This window comes from Anthonomus grandis, chromosome 16 (genome assembly GCF_022605725.1).
Source record: "Anthonomus grandis grandis chromosome 16, icAntGran1.3, whole genome shotgun sequence".
Classification (NCBI taxonomy): domain Eukaryota; kingdom Metazoa; phylum Arthropoda; class Insecta; order Coleoptera; family Curculionidae; genus Anthonomus; species Anthonomus grandis.
The window spans coordinates 10468283-10487832 of record NC_065561.1 but is presented as its reverse complement, the minus strand read 5'-3'; the positions used below and the strand labels follow the sequence as shown (position 1 = coordinate 10487832).

At 35.4% G+C, this 19550-nt stretch overlaps 1 protein-coding gene across 8 annotated transcripts in view; it reads right to left on the bottom strand.

Moving 5' to 3' along the window:
• Positions 1–19550, bottom strand: part of LOC126745795 (PDF receptor) — a 388971-nt gene that overhangs the window by 128620 nt on the left and 240801 nt on the right. Inside the window, exon 1 of one of the 8 annotated variants that reach the window (XM_050453799.1) lies at positions 5960–6099. The exons of the other annotated variants lie outside the window; for them this stretch is intronic. The gene's annotated coding sequence lies outside the window, so the exon portion shown is untranslated. Of the gene's footprint in view, positions 1–5959; positions 6100–19550 lie in introns of those variants that run through there. 8 annotated transcript variants of the gene reach the window in all.

Genomic DNA, 19550 nt, shown 5'->3' with positions numbered 1-19550 from the left:
AATAATGTTTCAAGAGTTATAAATCGTAATTGGATTGGTTAAATTTCTAAAAAGGAAACCACCTACTCCCCTTAATTTAATACAATCTTTGGCAAATATTTTTCATATTTCCAGACAGATTGAATTAATTTTAGGACTAATTAATTCAGTTTTTATTCTCGTGTGTGTGTATTAAAGTTTATTATTTTTTTAAAGTTGTATTAATAAAAAGCTCTGCTTTGATACTAGTTATATAAAGGATAGAAAATCTCCGTAAGACGATAGGAAAAACAAAGATCGTTATAATATTTGTAAAAAACCAAGAGAAAAAAATTTAATAAAATAATCGATCAAAAACGGCCAACTAATTTGTATAAGTAGCTCTAGTACTATCTTAATAAACAATTTTTATTGGGAAAGTAATGGCCCTATATTGACACCGTATTAGAAAATATAACAGCCAAGTGCCAAGTAGTATATAGTGTGTCCACTTAAGTTGGCACCATATGGAGAACTTTTTATTATTAATTAAAAAAAAATATTCCTAATAAAAAGCTCTGCTTGGTCCAAAACCTGAAATGCAACGATTAGATATTGGTTTTTTCCAGTCGTATATATGATATATATACATCATAAATACTATATAATATGCAATATATCACATCATAAATATATATAGCGAAACAAACGAACAAAAAATATATGTCGAACGTGCGTTTTCTTAAATAACATCATTTTTAAAATAAAAAAAAGCATAGGCTTAATGTAGGGATATATTTATATAATGAGTCAGTAGAAATTATCCCAACAATCCTGATGAAATGGGTATTTGACTAAAGATTTTTGCATTTTATCTTGAAGTCTCCGAATAAATCAGAAATATAAATATTTAAGGACTAAAAATAATAGTACATACATTAAATTGTATACAGTGCATTTTTTTTATCTCAGGTCATAGGGTTTTACGTGTAATATTTTCAACTCCATGTTAGAACCTGTTCTATTTAATCGATAGGATTCAAACTTGGAACAAGTGAAATTTAAGTTAACAGACTTTAAAAAATCCCATTATTTTGCAAAAAAATTTGCGAGAAACCTATTTAAAATACGTTTTTCTGATGAAAAAAGCTTGCTTTTTCTGCACCTCGTAACCTTCATTACCCTTACACTTCAAAGCAGGTAGACAAATATCTGATAGTGACACAAAATAATTTTTAAATTGCTCCATTAAAATTGTTCAAAAACTCTTTAAAATGTCAATTTACACTACGGAGGAACGTATTGAGATGATTTCAAAATACATTAGAGGAATATCGGCGCAAGAAGTGGTAGATAATTTTGCCGTGTCTTATCCTAACCGTCCCGTCTCGTCTAGATCAACTGTACAACGGTTTCATGAAAAATTTATTACGATTGGATGCATTGCCAGTTCTCACTTAAAACGAAAAAGAACCGAAACTGTAGTAGACGAAGAATTTAAAATGAAGGTATGCTTGGCCATTGAAGAAAATCCAACGAATAGTCTTACTCAGTTTGCTGAAGTTACCGGAAAAAGTAGGAGTAGTTGCTACAAGGCAATCAGAATAGAAAAATACAAATCTTTTAAAGTTAGAAATGTTCAAGAACTCTTGCCTAATGATTATTTTCTTAAAATGCAGTTTTGTGAACAGTGGATGGAACGAATTAACAACGACCCCACAATTACAAACAAAATACTATTTTCAGACGAAAGTACTTTCTGTACAAATGGTACAGTCAACAAACAAAATACTCAAATATGGGCGCGAGAATATCCTCACGTCATCCAGGAAACGCATACCCAAACAAGACAGACACTTAACGTGTGGGCAGGAATTCTTGGAGATCGAATAATTAGACCATTTTTCATAGAGGGTAGCCTGAATACTGCAAAATATTTAGAATTACTTCAGGTGCAGGTCATTCCCGCATTAGGAAACGCTGTTCAAAATGGCAGGATAATTTTTCAACATGATGGAGCCCCCGCTCATAGTACAGCGACTGTTCCCAGGACGCTGGATTGGACATTTTTGGCCATCTAAATGGCCGGCGCGAAGACCCGATCTTTCGCCTTTAGATAACTTTTCTGGGGCTATCTATCATCGAAAGTGTTTAATATTGTTAGAGGCAGACCCAACAATATCGAAGAACTTCGTAATAGAATTATCGACGCTTCGCGTACCATTACTCCCCGGCAGCTCCTAAATGTTAAAAGACATTTCTACAACTGTCTGGGCTTTTGTTTGGCTCAATTTGGAGGTCACTTTGAACAATTTATTTGAAAGGTTTTATTTGTTTATTGTTGATTTTTGAAAATATATTTTTGAAATTTTAAGGAAATTATTTTGTGTTACTGTCAGATATTTGTCTACCTGCTTTGAAGTGTAAAGGTAATCAAGATTACGAGGTGCAGAAAAAGCAAACTTTTTTATCAGAAAAACGTATTTTAAATAGGTTTCTCGCAAATTTTTTTGCAAAATAATGAGATTTTTTAAAGTCTGTTAACTTAAACTTCACTTGTTCCAAGTTTCAATCCTATCGATTAAATAGAAGAGGTTCTGACATGGGGTTGAAAATATTACACGAAAAACCCTATGACTCGGGATAAAAAAAATGCAATGTATAGTATAAATACTGTACATATAAATGTACAGTGAGGACCGTCAAGTTAGAACAAATTCATTTAAAACGCAGGGGTGCGTTCGAAAAAAAAACGCTCGGACACGTTTTCTTTTATTTTTTGCCACGATTTTTTTGATGATGAATTCATGTATACAGGGTGAACCAAAAATAAGCAACGACCATCAACTTCAATTTTTTAAATGAAAACACCTATTTTTTATTCCATTTTTAAATTCTACATAGAATTCTAAATATATTTTTTATACCATGTCTTATACTTAATACTAACAATATTAATAAATTTGCAACTTTTTGGGTCATTTGAGCATATTCAAACTGTTGACCCCTACTTAAATTTCTGATTTAAAATGTATGAAAATATCTACAATTTGGCAACTGCGTTCGCCTCATCCTAAATCGCAACCCGTGCTGTTGAGACGGGGGACGAGAGTGAGACACGAGAAAAATCGAAGCGAACGGCAAACGATCGATAAGCATTTTGTTATTTTAAGTCATAAAAGTTAATAAAATCGAAGTATAAAAAGTATTAAACGTGTATCAATCCAATTAAGTTGTGTGAGAGGACAGGTGGTCCTTCGGAAAGGTGAACCCTCCCTGGAAAGAAAACCGCAATCCAAAACACAAACATTTTTTTTCATAGTTTTTTAACATTTTATTGTTGAGACCTTGTCACCATTTAATCGCATAAAAACAGTATGTATTACTTTACCTAAATGTCAATAAGTGTCAAGTGTAGTTGCAAAGCTTAAAAGTATGGCGCGTTTAACTGAAAATTAAACAATTGAAATTTTGATGATGGTAGGATATGGCGACAAGACTCAAACCCAGGCCGAAATTTGCGATCTGTTTAACAATAAGTACCCGGAGAGGCCTATTACACGTTCAAAAAATCCACATAAATCAACTCGACGAGTTGCTGCAGATCAGTCGGTTAGTAAATCATGTGTTCTAAAATATTTGCATAGGAATAAATGGCATTCGTATAAAATTCATTTAATTCAGGATATCATATCCGCAGAATAGAGTTTTGCGAAATAATGATAAATAAATCTAATGCAAACCCACAATTTTTTTAAATGGTTCTGTAAGTAAGCAAAATTTTCTTTATTGGGCACCAAAAAATCCACACTGGAGTATGGAAAATCACCCACAATTTCCCAAGAAGTTAAACGTATGGGCAGGAATTGTGGGCACGTCAATTATGGGTCCCTATTTTATTGAGGACGCACTTCCCTCTGAAAAATATTTAGAGTTGCTTTACAATCAGATAGTACCCAGTTTAATTGCACTTTGTCCAAATAGTGGAAACCCATTTATACTGGCAGATTTGATATGGTTCCAACAGGATGGCGCTCCCGCACACTATTCGCGAACAGTACGAGATTACCTTACCAACATTTTCCCAAATAGATTCATTGGAAAAGGGGTTTTATTGAATGGCCAGCAAGGTCACCAGATTTAACCCCATTGGATTTTTATCTATAAGGTAATCTAAAATCTAAAGTTTATTTTGATAAACCTGAAAGTTTAGAAGAATTAAAAAATAGAATTACAGTCGAAATACAACAAATTCGGCCTCAAACAATAAGTAAAGTATTACAAGAATTTGAATATCGACTTGGTTACTGTCAGGAAGTTAATGGTCAACGATTTGAACATTTATTTTAATTTTTTTGTTTTGCTTTTTTTATAAATTGTTCCAAAAATTCATGGTTATTCATGGTATACAATTTTTACTTAAAATTTTATACAGAATTAAAAAATAAAATAAAAAATGGGTGTTTCTTTTTAAAAAAATTAAGTTGATAGTCGTAGCTCATTTTTGGTCCACCCTGAATTCATACATGAATTCATCATCAAAAAAATCGATGATTTTGTTCCAACTTGCGCGTTCTCACTGTATAAAAATTGCGTTCCGTCTTGTTAAGCTTGATTTTATTAAAGCATTATTCCTTTTTAATTTATGTTCAGATTACAGGTCAGGTATTTAATGAAACCACTGGATTCTTGTTTTAAAAATATTTATTTATTTTTCCTTATTTATAATTTACTCTCGCTTCATAAAAATTAACGCCTACTAAAAAAAAACCTGCATTTATTATTAAAAAAATATTTTTTATTCATGATCCATGAACATACAATGAGATAAAAGACAGTTAGTTGCAAATTACTAGACAACGAAAGTATTAGGAGGCTGCAAAGGCTTCTTAACTAAATTTACAACACAGGAAAATTGCCAACTAAATGACTTTCATCTCTTTTTATACCTCTTTCAAAAAAGAACAAAGGAACTAGATGTAGAAATAATAGATCGATCAGCTTGATAAGTCACTCTATGAAAGTGTTTCTGAAGGTTGGATCCTTACTCTTGAAATAGACTTAACACAGATCAAAAAGACATACACTTCATTGAAAACTTGTACTGGAAAAAATCATCTGCAGTTAGATTGACAACGAAGTACAAAGGCACAGAATATTTTTAGAGATATAAGACAAGGATGCTTCGCCTCCCCATTGTGTTTTAGATATTGTGTTTAACATTTACTCTAAAAGCATTTTCCAACAAGCTCTCGAAGGACAATAATTAGGCATCCAGGTAAATGGTACACGGATCAACAATACACAGTATGCCGCTGACACAGTCCTAAAAGCAGAAAACATGAATGATCTCCAAAAGCTTTTATACATAGTTGGAATCCACAACCAATTTCTAGTAATCACCCGAAAGTTAGATCAGTTCTAGAATGCGAAACTCTTATACCATAGTGAAGAACATAAGATTCACAAAATATTACGCATGGTCTATAATATTGTATGGTATTAAAGGGTACAAGCATTTGAAATGTAGATCTATTGAAGAATCTTAAAAGTGCCACGGACAGCAAAAAAAACCAACGAGAAAATTTTTACAACAATAGGAAGAGAAGGCAAATTATGATATGAAAAATGTCATAAATATATGAAATATTTCATATCATATATATATATATATATATGATATTCGATCATATTATAGGTGCATAATTCGAAAACTTCATATGTCTATGCTATGCATTATGTTTATGTATGTGGATATATGGAAATAATTTTATTTCAACTTATATTGAACTTATTTCACTTCAACACTTAATGGAGTAATTTAACCAAGGAATTTATAATAATTATTTATAATATCGCTGTCGTAATTCTCCAATCAATGAAATGTAAAAATCCCATTAAAAATTTCAGTGTTGATAAACCAATTTAAAAATAAATTACTGGTCGATAAAAAAATGATTAATTAACTAAATTTTTGAAGGTCTATAAAACAAAAACTTACCCCTTTTGTACTTTAAAAAGCTCAGCTCTTTTCAACGTCCAACTAATTAAGAACTTAACTAGTTTTGCACTAGAATCTTTTCGTATTAAATAATTTTTTAATGTTCATCAAGCGTTTTAAAACGCTATGTAAATTCGCACAAGGGAAAAGCTAAAGTGTCGCAATTCTTTATGATTTTTTTAAATATTTACTGAGATTTTTCTTTCAACCGGTTTATAGAGAGCTGTTGTGCATGAAAAATTACCTTAATAATATACTGCGCATATCTTTGTGACCAAATTAGAATTATTACGTTTTTACTACATGTGTAGTTCCTTTTAAAGTAAATTTATGTATCAACTCGGGTAAATGAATGCATATCTTGATTTTAGCTCGGATAGAATCAACTTATATTAAATTAAAAACTTGGTTATGTTGCTCTAGGAAATTATCAAAGAAATCAATTAATGACTTAATGGAAATGGAAACGAAATCAAAAATAGAAATCAAATATTTACCCAGATACGTTCTGCTAGTAATAACATTATTTCTTAATATTTAAAATTTATATGCAATTTTAAACCTTTAAGCTAGACGTGAATATAGGAAAAAGAACTATAATTTTTTTTTTCTGAATAATATAACACAAATATCTATAAAAAGTTTACATTTTATACTCGATTCACGATCCTTTCTTAAGAAAATATAATATTCTAAATTTAATACATGCCTATGTATTTTGGTTTTGTCTGGAATACTACTATTCGTTGATGGTTACGAAGTCTACAAATCATTGTTTTTATTTCTCTAATAGGCAAAGTGTAATTCTAGTTAGTAATGATAACATAATTAGAATTGAAACAAATTTCTTTATTTATTTTTTTCTACAATATACATTATTTACAGAGCACGAAATAAGAACAATAGAAGTGTTAAGAATATCAATATTGTGTTAAATAAGCCAGACTTTTGCAGATCAGACTCAGCAATAAAACTAATAAGTATTATTATAAGTCGTAATGCAAGCAAGAAAAAGCCTCCCTAGAGACATCACATACTTGCTTTAGAGAGCAATAGTATAAATCACACAAGGAAAATTAGTTGGTTGAATGAAATTTGGTGCTTTTTTTGGTTGGTATAGCTTGAGCATAAATCTTATGTATTAGATGATATTTTATCTAGCATTAAAAGTGTGAAGTCTACAAAAGATACATCTGGCTTCTGACAATATACCATCATATAGGGGTTGTGCCAATCTGATCGATTTTCTAAAGTTCTTCTTCAGGGGGGGTAACATTTTTTAAAGGATTCTTCATAAATTAATATTATGTCTGAGGAGATTTTAGCATAGTTTTCTTCCTGGCAAATCCACTGTTACAAACTTTACATTTTTCCTGAGTACTTGTCATATGCAATTTTGCATAGGCAACAGCTTGGTATAATTTATACTGATTATGCAAAGGCATTCGATAAGGTTGACCATGGCATTTTTGTGCAAAAACTGGAGAGATCAAGCTTCTCTGGTAAGGCATTGATGCTTATGGCTTTAAACTTATTGAATTGAAGCACAGTAAAAGATGGTAATTCCTTGTCCGACATGTATATTGCTACATTAGAGCCAGAACGCAGCCCTGCCTAACTCCCGTCTCTGTGGAGAACGGTTCGGAAAGCTCATCGTTTACTAGCACTTGTGCTTGATTACTTGTATGTACATTTTCGACCACTGAGACGAATTTATTTGGGATTCCGAAACGTTTTAAAATGCACCAGAGAACCTTTCTGTTAACCGAATCAAAGGCCTTTGCCAGATCTATGAATGCGACATGTAATTGAGTCTGATGTTCTCTCGCCTTTTCTTGAAGTTGGCGAAGTGCAAAGATCAGATCGTTGGTTCCTCTGTTTGGCCGAAAGCCGCTCTGGGTTTCTGGAATAAGTTTTTCTACTACTGGTTGTAGTCTATCCGCTAAGATCTTTGACAGAATATTTCCCGCTATTGACAGTAATGAAATGCCGCGATAGTTGTTACAGTCATACGCGGAGCCTTTATTCTTGTAAATGTTTATAATATTGGCGTTTTTAAAGTCTTGCGGGGTTTTTTCGCTGAGCCAGATTTTGTCTAAGTTAGATTTCAACGGTACAATAATATCGTCACCGGCCGCTTTGTAGATCTCAGCTGGTAAGCCGTCGGGCCACAGATATTGGACCATCCAGTTCGTGTGCCGTTTCATATTGTGGAATCATGTCTATCACTTTGAGGTCAACTTCGTTTGGTTGATTAAGTACTGTGCAATAGTGTTCCCTCCATCTTAGCATGATATCTTTTATGTCCTTAAGAGTATTGCCGTGCATGTCTTTTACTGGGCATATATTTCGACGGAAAGGACCGTACACTTCTTTTAGAGCTTGAAAAAACTTTTTGTAGTCTCGGTCATCTGCGAACTGCTGTATTTCGCGCGCCTTATTTGCCCACCAATTGTTCTTTAGCATTCGCGTTTCCTTTCTGAGTTCGTTTTTAGTATCTCTAAGCCTTGCTTACGCAGCTATGTTCTGAGAATTGCTAAGAGCGTTTTCCTGAGCTACGTACTTACGTTCAAATAGGAGTTTTATCAGGAGTTCATTTTCTTTGAACCAGTCTGGCTGATGATTGCGCGGCATGGTTCCCAGAATTAAGCTGCTAATGTCCATTAGATTTTGTTTAACTAAAGCCCAGTGTTCTTCTGGATCTTGTGGGAAATTATCGACATGAAGATTTTTTCTAATTTCGCTACGAAAATGCGAAGCTACTGCTGTATCCTTGAGTTTTTCTAGGCAAAGCTTTTTGTTGACTTTCTCACTGTTGCCACGCCTATACCTTGGTTTTAAGTTGATTTTTAAGTTAGCCAGGACCAGGCGGTGGTCCGTTCAGTACTCTACGTCAACTCTCGCTTTAGTAACTTGCACTTCGTTCAGATTTTTCTGGCGTACTATTATGTAGTCCAGCATATGCCAGTGTCCCGATCGAGGGTGACACCAAGTACCTTTGAATTTATCATCCATTTGAAAGAAGGTATTTGTTATGGCTAAGTCATGTTCTGTCCACAGTTCTAATAGCAACTCTCCGTTTGAATTTGCTTTTCCGATTCCGTGGGCACCAATAACCTTTGGCCATATATCAGCTGCTTTACCAACCCTGGCATTGAAATCTCCCAAGAGAATAACATGTTCTTTCCTCGGTATTCTTTCTAAGATGTTGTTGAGTTCTTCATAAAATACTTCCTTTATTTCAAGGTCTGTTTTCTATTTTGTTCAATGTTTTCCTTGCGGCGCTATCGATCATTGTTGACAGAAATCTAACTGCCAGAGGGATTGGAATCAGATATAGATATGATGGAGGGCTTTTCAATTTAAAACGTCTTAGAGCTAGAACAAGAGTGCGTTTTATCACGGATCTTCAATATGCGGATGACTGTGCGCTGATTGCGTACACAGCAGAAACTCTTCAGGAAATTCTTGCTTCTTATGCCTGGGCATACCAAGCCTTAGGTCTAAAACTAAACACGTCAAAACCAAGCTTCTTATAACTCCTGCATCAGATAATCCTCAGCTCATACAGGTCAATGGCGAGACTTTGAAGCAAGTTAAACGCTTTAACTACCTAGGTCGCGTATTTAGTACAAAACTAAACATAGACGACGAAATAGCAAACAGAATTAGCTCTGCATCAAAAGCGTATTGGAGTCTTAAGGATCGAGTGTTTTACAATCATAATCTGAGTCTTAAAACGAAAACGGCAGTATATAGAGCAATAATTGTACCAACGCTATCATATGGCTGCGAATCATGGATCCCATACAGACGACATATAAAGGCTCTTGAACAATTCCAGCAACGGCAACTGCGACAAATGATGAGAATCAGATGGTTTCATAAAGTTTCTAATAATGAGGTTCTGCAAAGATCAAACTGTATAAATAGTGACACTATGGTACGAAGGGCAAAAATAAGATGGCTGGGTCATGTATACAGAATGGACGAACGGCGCTTACCAAAATCTCTTTTGTATGGAGAACTAACAGAAGGTGCAAGGAGGCCGGGAGGCCAATACAAACGCTTCAAAGATGTCGTCCACAATGATTTAAAGCTATTGAGAATTGAAAACAACTGGGAAGAGATAGTCAACAATCGTGCCCAATGGAGAAGAGCGACGTTCGTTGCTCCTCAATTGACTAGAAGAACCCAAAGACCGGCTCTGCAGGAATTTCCGTGTGTTGTTTGTGGCCGGATTTGCAAATCTCGCATAGGATTGTTTAGCCATAGTAAAACTCACCAAAGACTGTAGCTTTGTCTTTAGTTTAGATTTATCTTTTATAATGTAATTATTTTTTTTATTTTTTACTCGGTAATAGCATATAGCATATAGCAATATATATCCTATATATATATACATTACGAGTACCCCAGGTAAACTTTCTACCACTCCTTTTACTGATTTTTATCAGTGATTTACTTGGGAGGCTGAGACACTCCATTGCGTTAATGTTTGCAGATTAGACTTTAACTTGTTTAGACCTGTAAGTTCGAACAGTGATGTGGCTTTGCTTCAAAATTAGTTGAATTTGGCCTTGAACTTGTTCAAGAACAATAAAATGATTGTTTCTGGTTGTAACCACTTTTTATTAGATTTTTGCTTTTAATAAAAATTGACTGATGTTAAGAGTTTTTAATAGAGTGGCACATATGCGAACGACAGCTTATTACTCTGGAGAACATTATTTGGTGGTGGGTTGGCATGAATTATTCTGGAGTTGCTTACCTTTTAAATAGTGGCCGCCATTCAGTTTGGTGTGTTTATTTAAAGTGAAGTTGTAAGAACCTTTAAGTGGCAAATTGGTTCTCACATAAACAACAACAATGTATAGAAATATAATACATAGTATAATACAAAATAAGATTCATTATTGACGCTACTATATTATAAAAATATGCAATTTCTGGTCCATGTTCAGTGTTTAACCATTTACTGAAATAAATCATTGTTGTAAAAAATTATAAGACAATTTCATGTTAAAAGTACTACTCCTGAAATCAAAACTCTATGCAAGGTATTAAACATTAAAAAAGTCAATAACCCTCTAGTATGTAACTACCCTTTGGCCAAAATCAGTAGACTACCACACAGTACACTGTACAGCAAGTACTAAATCAAATAAAAATAAATATACTTTTCAGTGCGGTTGCTTACTATGAAAATCAGGATAGTGAAATTAAAATGCATTGAATAAAAATTATTATTTAGATATATATGCAAACGACATTACATGGTAAATTGTCAAGAAATAACTTTAATCACTAGACAATAATTTATAAATTAGGGAGGTATTATTTGATATAAATGAGCCAATATGACTAGTCCTAAAATCCAAATAACAATAACAAATCAGAAATCACAACATTGCTTACACATTCCTTTTATCTGGTTTGACCTGATAACCCATTGTGCAGATTCAAGGACAGCAGCTGACTAAAGTCCAATCAATAAGGTCATGAAGAAGCAAGAAATCCTGATAAAGCTCCAATTTATGATGGGAAATGGGAACAGCTTCTAAGATGGCTTAAGACTCAGCTTAAGACCTAAGATCCTGCCATAAGAGCCCATATTAATAACTGAAAATTTTTTTTTCTTGCCAATCTACTAATAATGTCAGTACCTGTAATAAATGTATTAAGAGGTTGGAGATCTATACAAAGTCTCAATTTTTTATTCGGTTTTTCAACAACAATAAAAGAGTTCACTTAATCCATTGGATGATCTACTTTATTAATAACACCCTTTTCCAATAAATCATCAACTGTAATTTTTAGAGGTTCATGCAGACTAAAAGATATTTTCCTATGAGCTTGAATAACGGCTTTTGCATTTTCTGTTAATTCAATTTTTACTTTCCCTGGTATTTTTCCTAAACCATTAAATACCTCTTTATACATTTCTAATATTTCAGCTTTATTGGTGGGAAATACTTCCAACGAATAAATCCTCTTTATTAATTTAAATGTAATACAATCTTCTAAGCCCAGTATAGGATCTGCCTCAAAATTAACCAAAACAAAATTAATAAGATTCTTTTTATTTTTATAATTGAGGAGCGTTTTCTCAAAACTCAACAAGATAATAAAAGTGATTTTTCAGGAAACGCATTTTTATGATTTATAAATTAACTGCTGGGATTTAAAAAATGCTGCTAAGAATTTAAACGTGTTTTATTACGTACATAATATTAGTCATATGAAATAAAACACAACATTAATTTCTTTAAAAAAATTAGCAAAAAACTCGAGTTTTTACAAAACTCAACAACTTACATATTAACATTGTTTTAACTAAACAATAATTTCATCCTCCTCATATTCTTTATTTATGTTGTCTTCATCGTCGCCTTTATTGTTTCTTGATGCTGCCATCACATCTTGATAAAATAGCTTGGCATGTTCAGGTATATCCACACATTTCAATAGTGATTCAACATTGTCCCTTTTTTTAGTATTTACTATATTATACTTTGGCAACACTTTTGCTTTTTCGACTAAACGTGCATTCTTAATATTATTTTTCAGAACAGCACATTTTATCAATCATACGTAGTTGAGACAGAAATATCAACTTTTTCATTACATTCTTGGTAATGAAGAACTTTTGTTTCGGATATTTTAAATGGCAGCTTGCTTTTAAACAGCTTTTTTGTTTCAGCTTTAAAGCCTTTCACAATCCAATCTTGGCCAAAACGAAAAAGTTGACTAGTTTTTTCCAATACGTTATAATAGTCTTTAGGCGATATCATTTCTTCGAGTTTTCTATACTTCTTTTCGATTCGGCCAAATATGCGATCCACTGGCATGTAGCTATGACCTCTAACAGGAAATATGTGTTTAATAGTTGAAAAAGTGTTCGAGTGTTCGAGAACATGCATCAGTGTACCCATTAGGATTGTATTCTTGTTTTGGCTTGTGCAAGAATCTGAAAACAACATCAAATTTTGTTTTCCTTCTGGCTTAAAACCGAGAACATCTTCAAAATTTTCCTCCAACCGTTTTAAGAAATGTTGTACACAGCTTGCGATCTCATTAGCTCCTCTGCCGCTTTCAGTTTCGAGCCACACATAGTGTGATATATATATTTTTTTTGTTGTTTTGATGTATGAATCATCACAGTGAGGTTGTACAGCCATACTTGACGATTAAAAAACACTTTACCCACAGAAAGTTTAGGAAGTGGTTGATTCTGCTGCATATCAAATACGATTTTGATGACGTTCGGTGATTCTTCTTTCATAAGTTGATAAAACTTTTTGGCCTTCAGTTTGTGCAGTTTTAACTGTGTTCTTAATTCTTTTGTCGAGGTCTTTGGTTTGTTTAATAAGTACTTCAAATTTTTTACAAGTGGAACATGTATCCGTGTGCGGATTGCCAAATCCCAAATTAAAATCATAAAATATTTTTTTTAATTTTGCAAGCGAACATGATTGTGTCTTAGGGTGTGTATCAGAATACTGCTTCCACATTAAACTAATATTTAAATTTGGTGGCAAATATGACCTACGCGTTTTTTTTCTAGAGTAGTGACTTTCGCGACATTTATATGCTTTTATGTGTGCTTTAATTAATTAACAAATTTCTTTATCTCGTGTTGTTGACCGATCTCCTCCTTGTCGCTCTTTCTGCGTTTCACCAGTATGTAAAAAATATCGGGCCACAATCGCTAATCGATTAGATGTTACACCTGAAATACGTATTTTGTTTAAAAAACATTTTATAACGGTAGTGAAACAAAAACTTACCAGTGATATTCATAAAATATTTTGCACAGACCGGAACTATTTCACAATTTTCTTTTCGTACAGTGTATTTTGTCACTACTGATTTTCGCTTCAGGTTATTGCATTCCGTTCTTTTTCGAGGCTTAGAAATATTCATGAATTTCAATAGGAAACGATCCTGGTCAATTTTATTAGCTTGTGAAAAAAAACGATGACGTAAAACTAAAACAAATGCAACAATAGATTGAAAAATTTATGGGAAAAAATGCAAAATACATACGTTCTACATCTCCAGCACTTATAGATTTTGCAAAACATTTTTTTTTCCTTTATTATCTAAACTTATATGAGGACATTCTAATATAGGTGGGTGATTTCGTCCAACAAAATATCTTGTTTCTTTCTTCTATTTTTTATCACTATTGCGATGCTTCCGCCCACCTGCAGTAACTGTGACATGTTTGTCGTATTCCGCGTTTTCATTTTCAGTACGTGTGGTCTCCATAATCGATCTTAAAGAACTAACAAATTAGGCCGTTAAACGATCTATCTATGCGACTGTGGGAAGGCAGGTCTGATCTTGTTGAGTTTTGTAAAACCTATAGGTTTATGTTGAGTTTTGCAAAACCTTTGAAATTTTAAATGGCCATAGCGCGGTGTTTGTTGCGTTGCACCAATCAATAGCCGACCCCAAAAACCATATATAAATATATGTAACTCATATTTGACCATTTTTACTTTTGTTGAGTTTTGAAAAAACGCTTCTCAATTGCAATTGAAAGTAACTTGGCCAAATGTTTATAATTCCCATATGAGACTAAAGTTAAAGGAAAATCATTAATTTTTACCTGTACATTTAACTTTTGATACATCTTGAATGTAAAATGCTAATGCTTCGACTTCAAGTGTTTCATGCTATTGTACATTTAGGCCACCCTTACATTCATTGACATACAACTCTTCAAGTGGCTCAGCTTCATCTTGTAAGTCTTGGTTCTGGAAATTCACTGAGCCTACTACTCGCTCTCAACTATTGTAGTTTCTTCCTCTTTAGTTGAAATCTCCCCTCTCTTCTCTCCTTGGATTCTTTTTGAAATATGCTTCTTGGGGATAGCCTTGCTTTTGGCATACTATACAAGTTTTCTTATAGACAATCCTGTATACATATAATTTATACCAGGAAAAACTTCGCTTAAGGTAACCGAGTTTTACGAACCACTGTAGACAAAATTCGTAAAAATGGCACCTAAATAAAATTCAGCTTCTTTAAGAATTCAATGATTACGATAATGATCACCGTTTCCGATTTTGTAAAATAATGCCTGAAATAATTCTGTATACTCCCAATTGCCTTGGAATTGACGAAACAGTGGGCTGCCAAGGCAGTTGTGCATATAGGTCTCCTGATGGACCCGTCATGCTCCACCGGGGGTTACCAGAGCCCAACGGCCTTAGAGAAACCTATAAGGCTCTCTGGTCTGAAGGACTTAAAGTCGCTCGGTACACTGAAAGTGCTACCCAAGTATTTGAACCTGGCGCGCGTGAGTGCTGGGCACTCCCCGACGTCAACGGTTTCATCCTCCACACAGCACCATCGGCATTCCAGGTTGTCCGCAATACCGATAGTATGGAAATGGCTTCTTAAGTGCCAGTGACCGGTTAAAAGACCTGTCACAAGCCGAATTTCGCGTCTTTTTAGGCGTAGTAGATTTTTGGTGAGACAGGCAGAGCGCCCACCTAGGTGCGCTTTGGCCTGTCTCATACCAGGAGACTCAGGCCATCTTCGGTGGGTCCACTTGTCCAGCAGACCCTTCATTGATGCGACCGCAACGCATTTGGCGATACCAACTATGGGTTCCGGCCCCATCGGCACATTCGCAGATTCCAGTCTGGCAAGAAAGTCCGCTTGTTCATTACCTGCATGGCCTGCATGGCCAGGTATCCAGACGAGCTGGACCCTGCATCCAACCTGTACCAGTTTTTCAGGACTTTTATGCACTCTAGTACAAGCTTGGAGCTTACCTTAGCGGCCGTGATAGCCTTAATGGCAGCTCTGCTGTCCGAGCATATTAATACGACTGTATTGCGGTGTCCGCAGCTTAGGATTTTCTGTCCGCATTTTAATACAGCGAATACTTCGGCCTGGAAGACAGTGGCGTGCTCCCCCTGCGAGTATGCCCTACTGGTATGTGGGATCCCACCAATAAGCCCTGATCCAGCTCTGTTATTCATTCTGGAGCCATCTGTGTACCAGATGGTTCCCCTATTTAGCAATGCAGGTCTGTTGGAATGCTGCCACTCCTCTGTGCCTGCAATATGCGTCACGAATCCCTCGCAGTCCACAGTCACTGGAGCCATGCAGTCATTGCCCATCAGAAGAAGAGGACATACCTGTATGGCCCGTGACCAAATTTTTGCGTGACCGGTCTCGCCAGCACGTAGTTCGCCGAGGACGTATAGCCTGTACGCAGTCCTCATTGCCTCGAATTGCACAACGAGGTCCAGAGGCGGAAGGCTCAGCAGAGTCTCAAGCGCTTTAGTTGGCGCCGTCTGCATGGAACCCGTTATGCTGAGACATGCAAGACGTTGGACTCTGTCCAGTTGTGCACGAATTTTCGCTTTCTCAGTACATGACCATCAAACGATAGCCCCGTATGTGAGAAGAGGTCTCACAATGCACGAGTAGATCCAGTGGAGGATCTTAGGAGACAGACCCCAGGTATTGCCGAAAGCCCGCCTGCAGGCCCATAGCGCGCAGGTGGCCTTCTTCATTCTGGTGTCTGCATGATCGTGCCAGGAGAGTTTGGGATCCAACTTGATTCCCAGAAATCGAACTGTCCTGGAGTAATGCAGCTGCACGCCACCTAGAGATATAACAGGGGGCGTGCCAAAGTTAATCATGTTACCCTGAGATCTCTCAGGAGGCACCATGTGTCCACCATACGCAGGGTTCTCATCATAGGGCCCCGCATTGAGACGGCGTCTTTCCCTGGGCAAAGGATTACCAGATCATCAGCGTAGGCCTGTGTGTATAGGCCAGCATTGTTTAAAAGATTTATCAGGCTATCGACCACAAGGCACCATAAGGTAGGGGACAATACTCCTCCCTGCGAGCAGCCCCTAGCCGCCAACGTTTCGACAATCTCGTTGTTGAGCTGGGCAGATACATGACGTTTCGAGAGCATGACCTCTATCCAGCTAACCAAACAGGGTTCTGAGCCGCGGCTCTCGAGTGCTTGGCAGATTAATGCAAAAGCGGTGTTGTCGAACGCCCCTTCAATGTCTAGAAACGCACCCAGACAGGCCTTGCCACTACCCAGAGCACCCTCCACCTTCCTAACGAGGTGGTGTAGGGCCAGGTCCGTGGATTTGCCCGCCTGATAGGCGTATTGGTGCACATGCAGTGGTTTGTTGACCAGGATGCTTTCCTTAAGGTATCGATCAATCAGCCTCTCCATCGCCTTCAGCATAAAGCTGGTAAGGCTGATAGGTCGGTACGATTTGGGATCTGTAAAATCGCTTTTTCCGGGTTTCGGAATGAAGACGACTTTCACTTGACGCCATAACTTTGGGACGTAGCCCTGAGCAAGGGACGACCTGAATAGTCTGACTATGTGTAGGGTTAGTACTTCTAACCCGTTTTGCAAAGGCATGGATATAATCCATCCATGCCCGGAGATTTGAAGGGGGGAATGTCTTGATTGCCCATTTCACCCTCTCGTAGGTAATTATTCTTTTAGCAGTCTCGAACTCTAAGCGAATCGGAGCCCGAGAACAGCTAGGAGGATCGCGAGTTAAGTTGGATTCTGGGAAGTGAGTGCGCAGCATGACCTCCAGTGACTCCCGCTCATTGGTAGTAAAGCAGCCATCTGGAAGTGACAGCGACCCCAATTTAGTTCCAGGTTTCATGGACAGTACTTTGCACAGTCGTGCTGCGGATGGTGTGTTTTCAACATCATCGCAGAATCCCAATTACCTTTTAATGTTTGCTTCTTAGACGAAATTTAATTTTTTCATAATGGCACTAATTATCGCTACGGGTCCTACACGAGTCCAAGAATCTAGCATTCGGTTTATACATGACATCCTTAGAACTTTAAGACAATATGTATCAGTCCTTTTATAAGAATAATATAAGAAAGTAAGAACTTGAAGAAGCCAAATATTAAGCGACCCCAAAAAAATATATTAAACTCTGCCGCCGCGCCGTCAGAGGCGTGCCGTTAAAATAAAGCGGGTGGGTAATATAATAAGATAATCTTAATATTTTCAATTCAGTTTTTTTTATAAAAATAATTTAACTAAAAAAATTATCTTAAACTGCTTTGATCTGAATGAATTATTGTCATTTCTAAATCTGTTTTTGGTTTTGAATAGATTTAAAATTAATACTACCAAAATGTTTATTATTGTAAAGCTTACATGGGTTATGGTTTTGACGTTATACAATGTTTTAAGTTAGGAGAGCAAAAATCAGCTATTTTTAAGATAGAGATCCTTCTCCGGACATAAAGTTTAATTTAATATATAATGTGGTTTAAAAATTCACATAATATACAAGATGTCTCAGAGTTTTGCACTTTTATTTTATTTATAACTTATAAATCTGTTCATATTAAATTGCCTACTTTTTCGCAATGGGTCAAGCAATCCTTAGAAATTTGTTGCCGGAATTGACAGATGCAATAATGAATCGGTTTGATGCACAATAATGTGCGATTTGTGTCCATAGCTTTTGAAAGAACTCGTCCATTATCTTAAAGAGACCTACGTAAGTCGAGACAAAATAAAATACAAAGTCTCAAAATATTTTTAGGTCCCGAAGGTTACATGTTTCGCTTAAAATAAAGCATCATCAGACCTTATTAACTAGTAGTATCTTTCACGAGATGACCTGCTTTGTACTCAAAGTAAAACTCTTTGAGACACCTTGTAATAATATAAAACACTTACATATATACTTACCAACTTTAGCAGACAAAAGTAACGCATTTTTAAGAAACCCTTCTGTACTGCCAGCATAAAGTATAATGATTCGTTTGTCTCTTGAGCATAGAGTATTCGAAACACAATACGTGGTTTTGTGAATACGTCCCAATATATAATTCATATTACCTAATCATGATAATAATCCAACCCAATTTTTCCAACCGTATTTCCCAACCCCATCCTGACTCAGCGCACCCAGGCCGCCGATCGGAGCCGAATTCATTCGCTCCATACCCCATCCCGTTTCAGCGCGCATCTCCGAAACCCATCCTGACTCAGCACCTTTACATAATCAGCTGGCCACGTACAATTATATTTATTTTAGTTTATTTAAAGTGAATGATATAACTCCTTAGCATACGAAAGCTTATTAAAATTCAGATTTTTTTTTGTCTTTGGGTTAATAAATTACTTAATTAAAAAAAAGGTGCTTTTTACTTGGCAAGAGGACCTTATAAATAAATATTCTCTTTGGAATAAAAATTAATGCTTCTTTATAAATAAATAAAACAACAAATTTACGTATTACAAACATTTTATCAAAATTAAACTTACCTACTTTAAAGGAAATTTTTGACAAAAGCTTATGACTTAAACATATAGGGTGATTTAAAAGTACGCGTAAACCTTAAAAAAATAAAAATAAAATAAAACGTTCCTTAACATGGGCATTTAAATGTTTCTAAGGGAGCTATGCCTCTTCGAATGAGGCTCTGTGAATCCGAGTTTTTTACAATATTTTTACAACCAAACATTATTAAATGATGAAATTGTTTGAAAAAATAATGAAATTTGGTTTCTTTTATAAACATTTGTTATTGAATAATATTTTA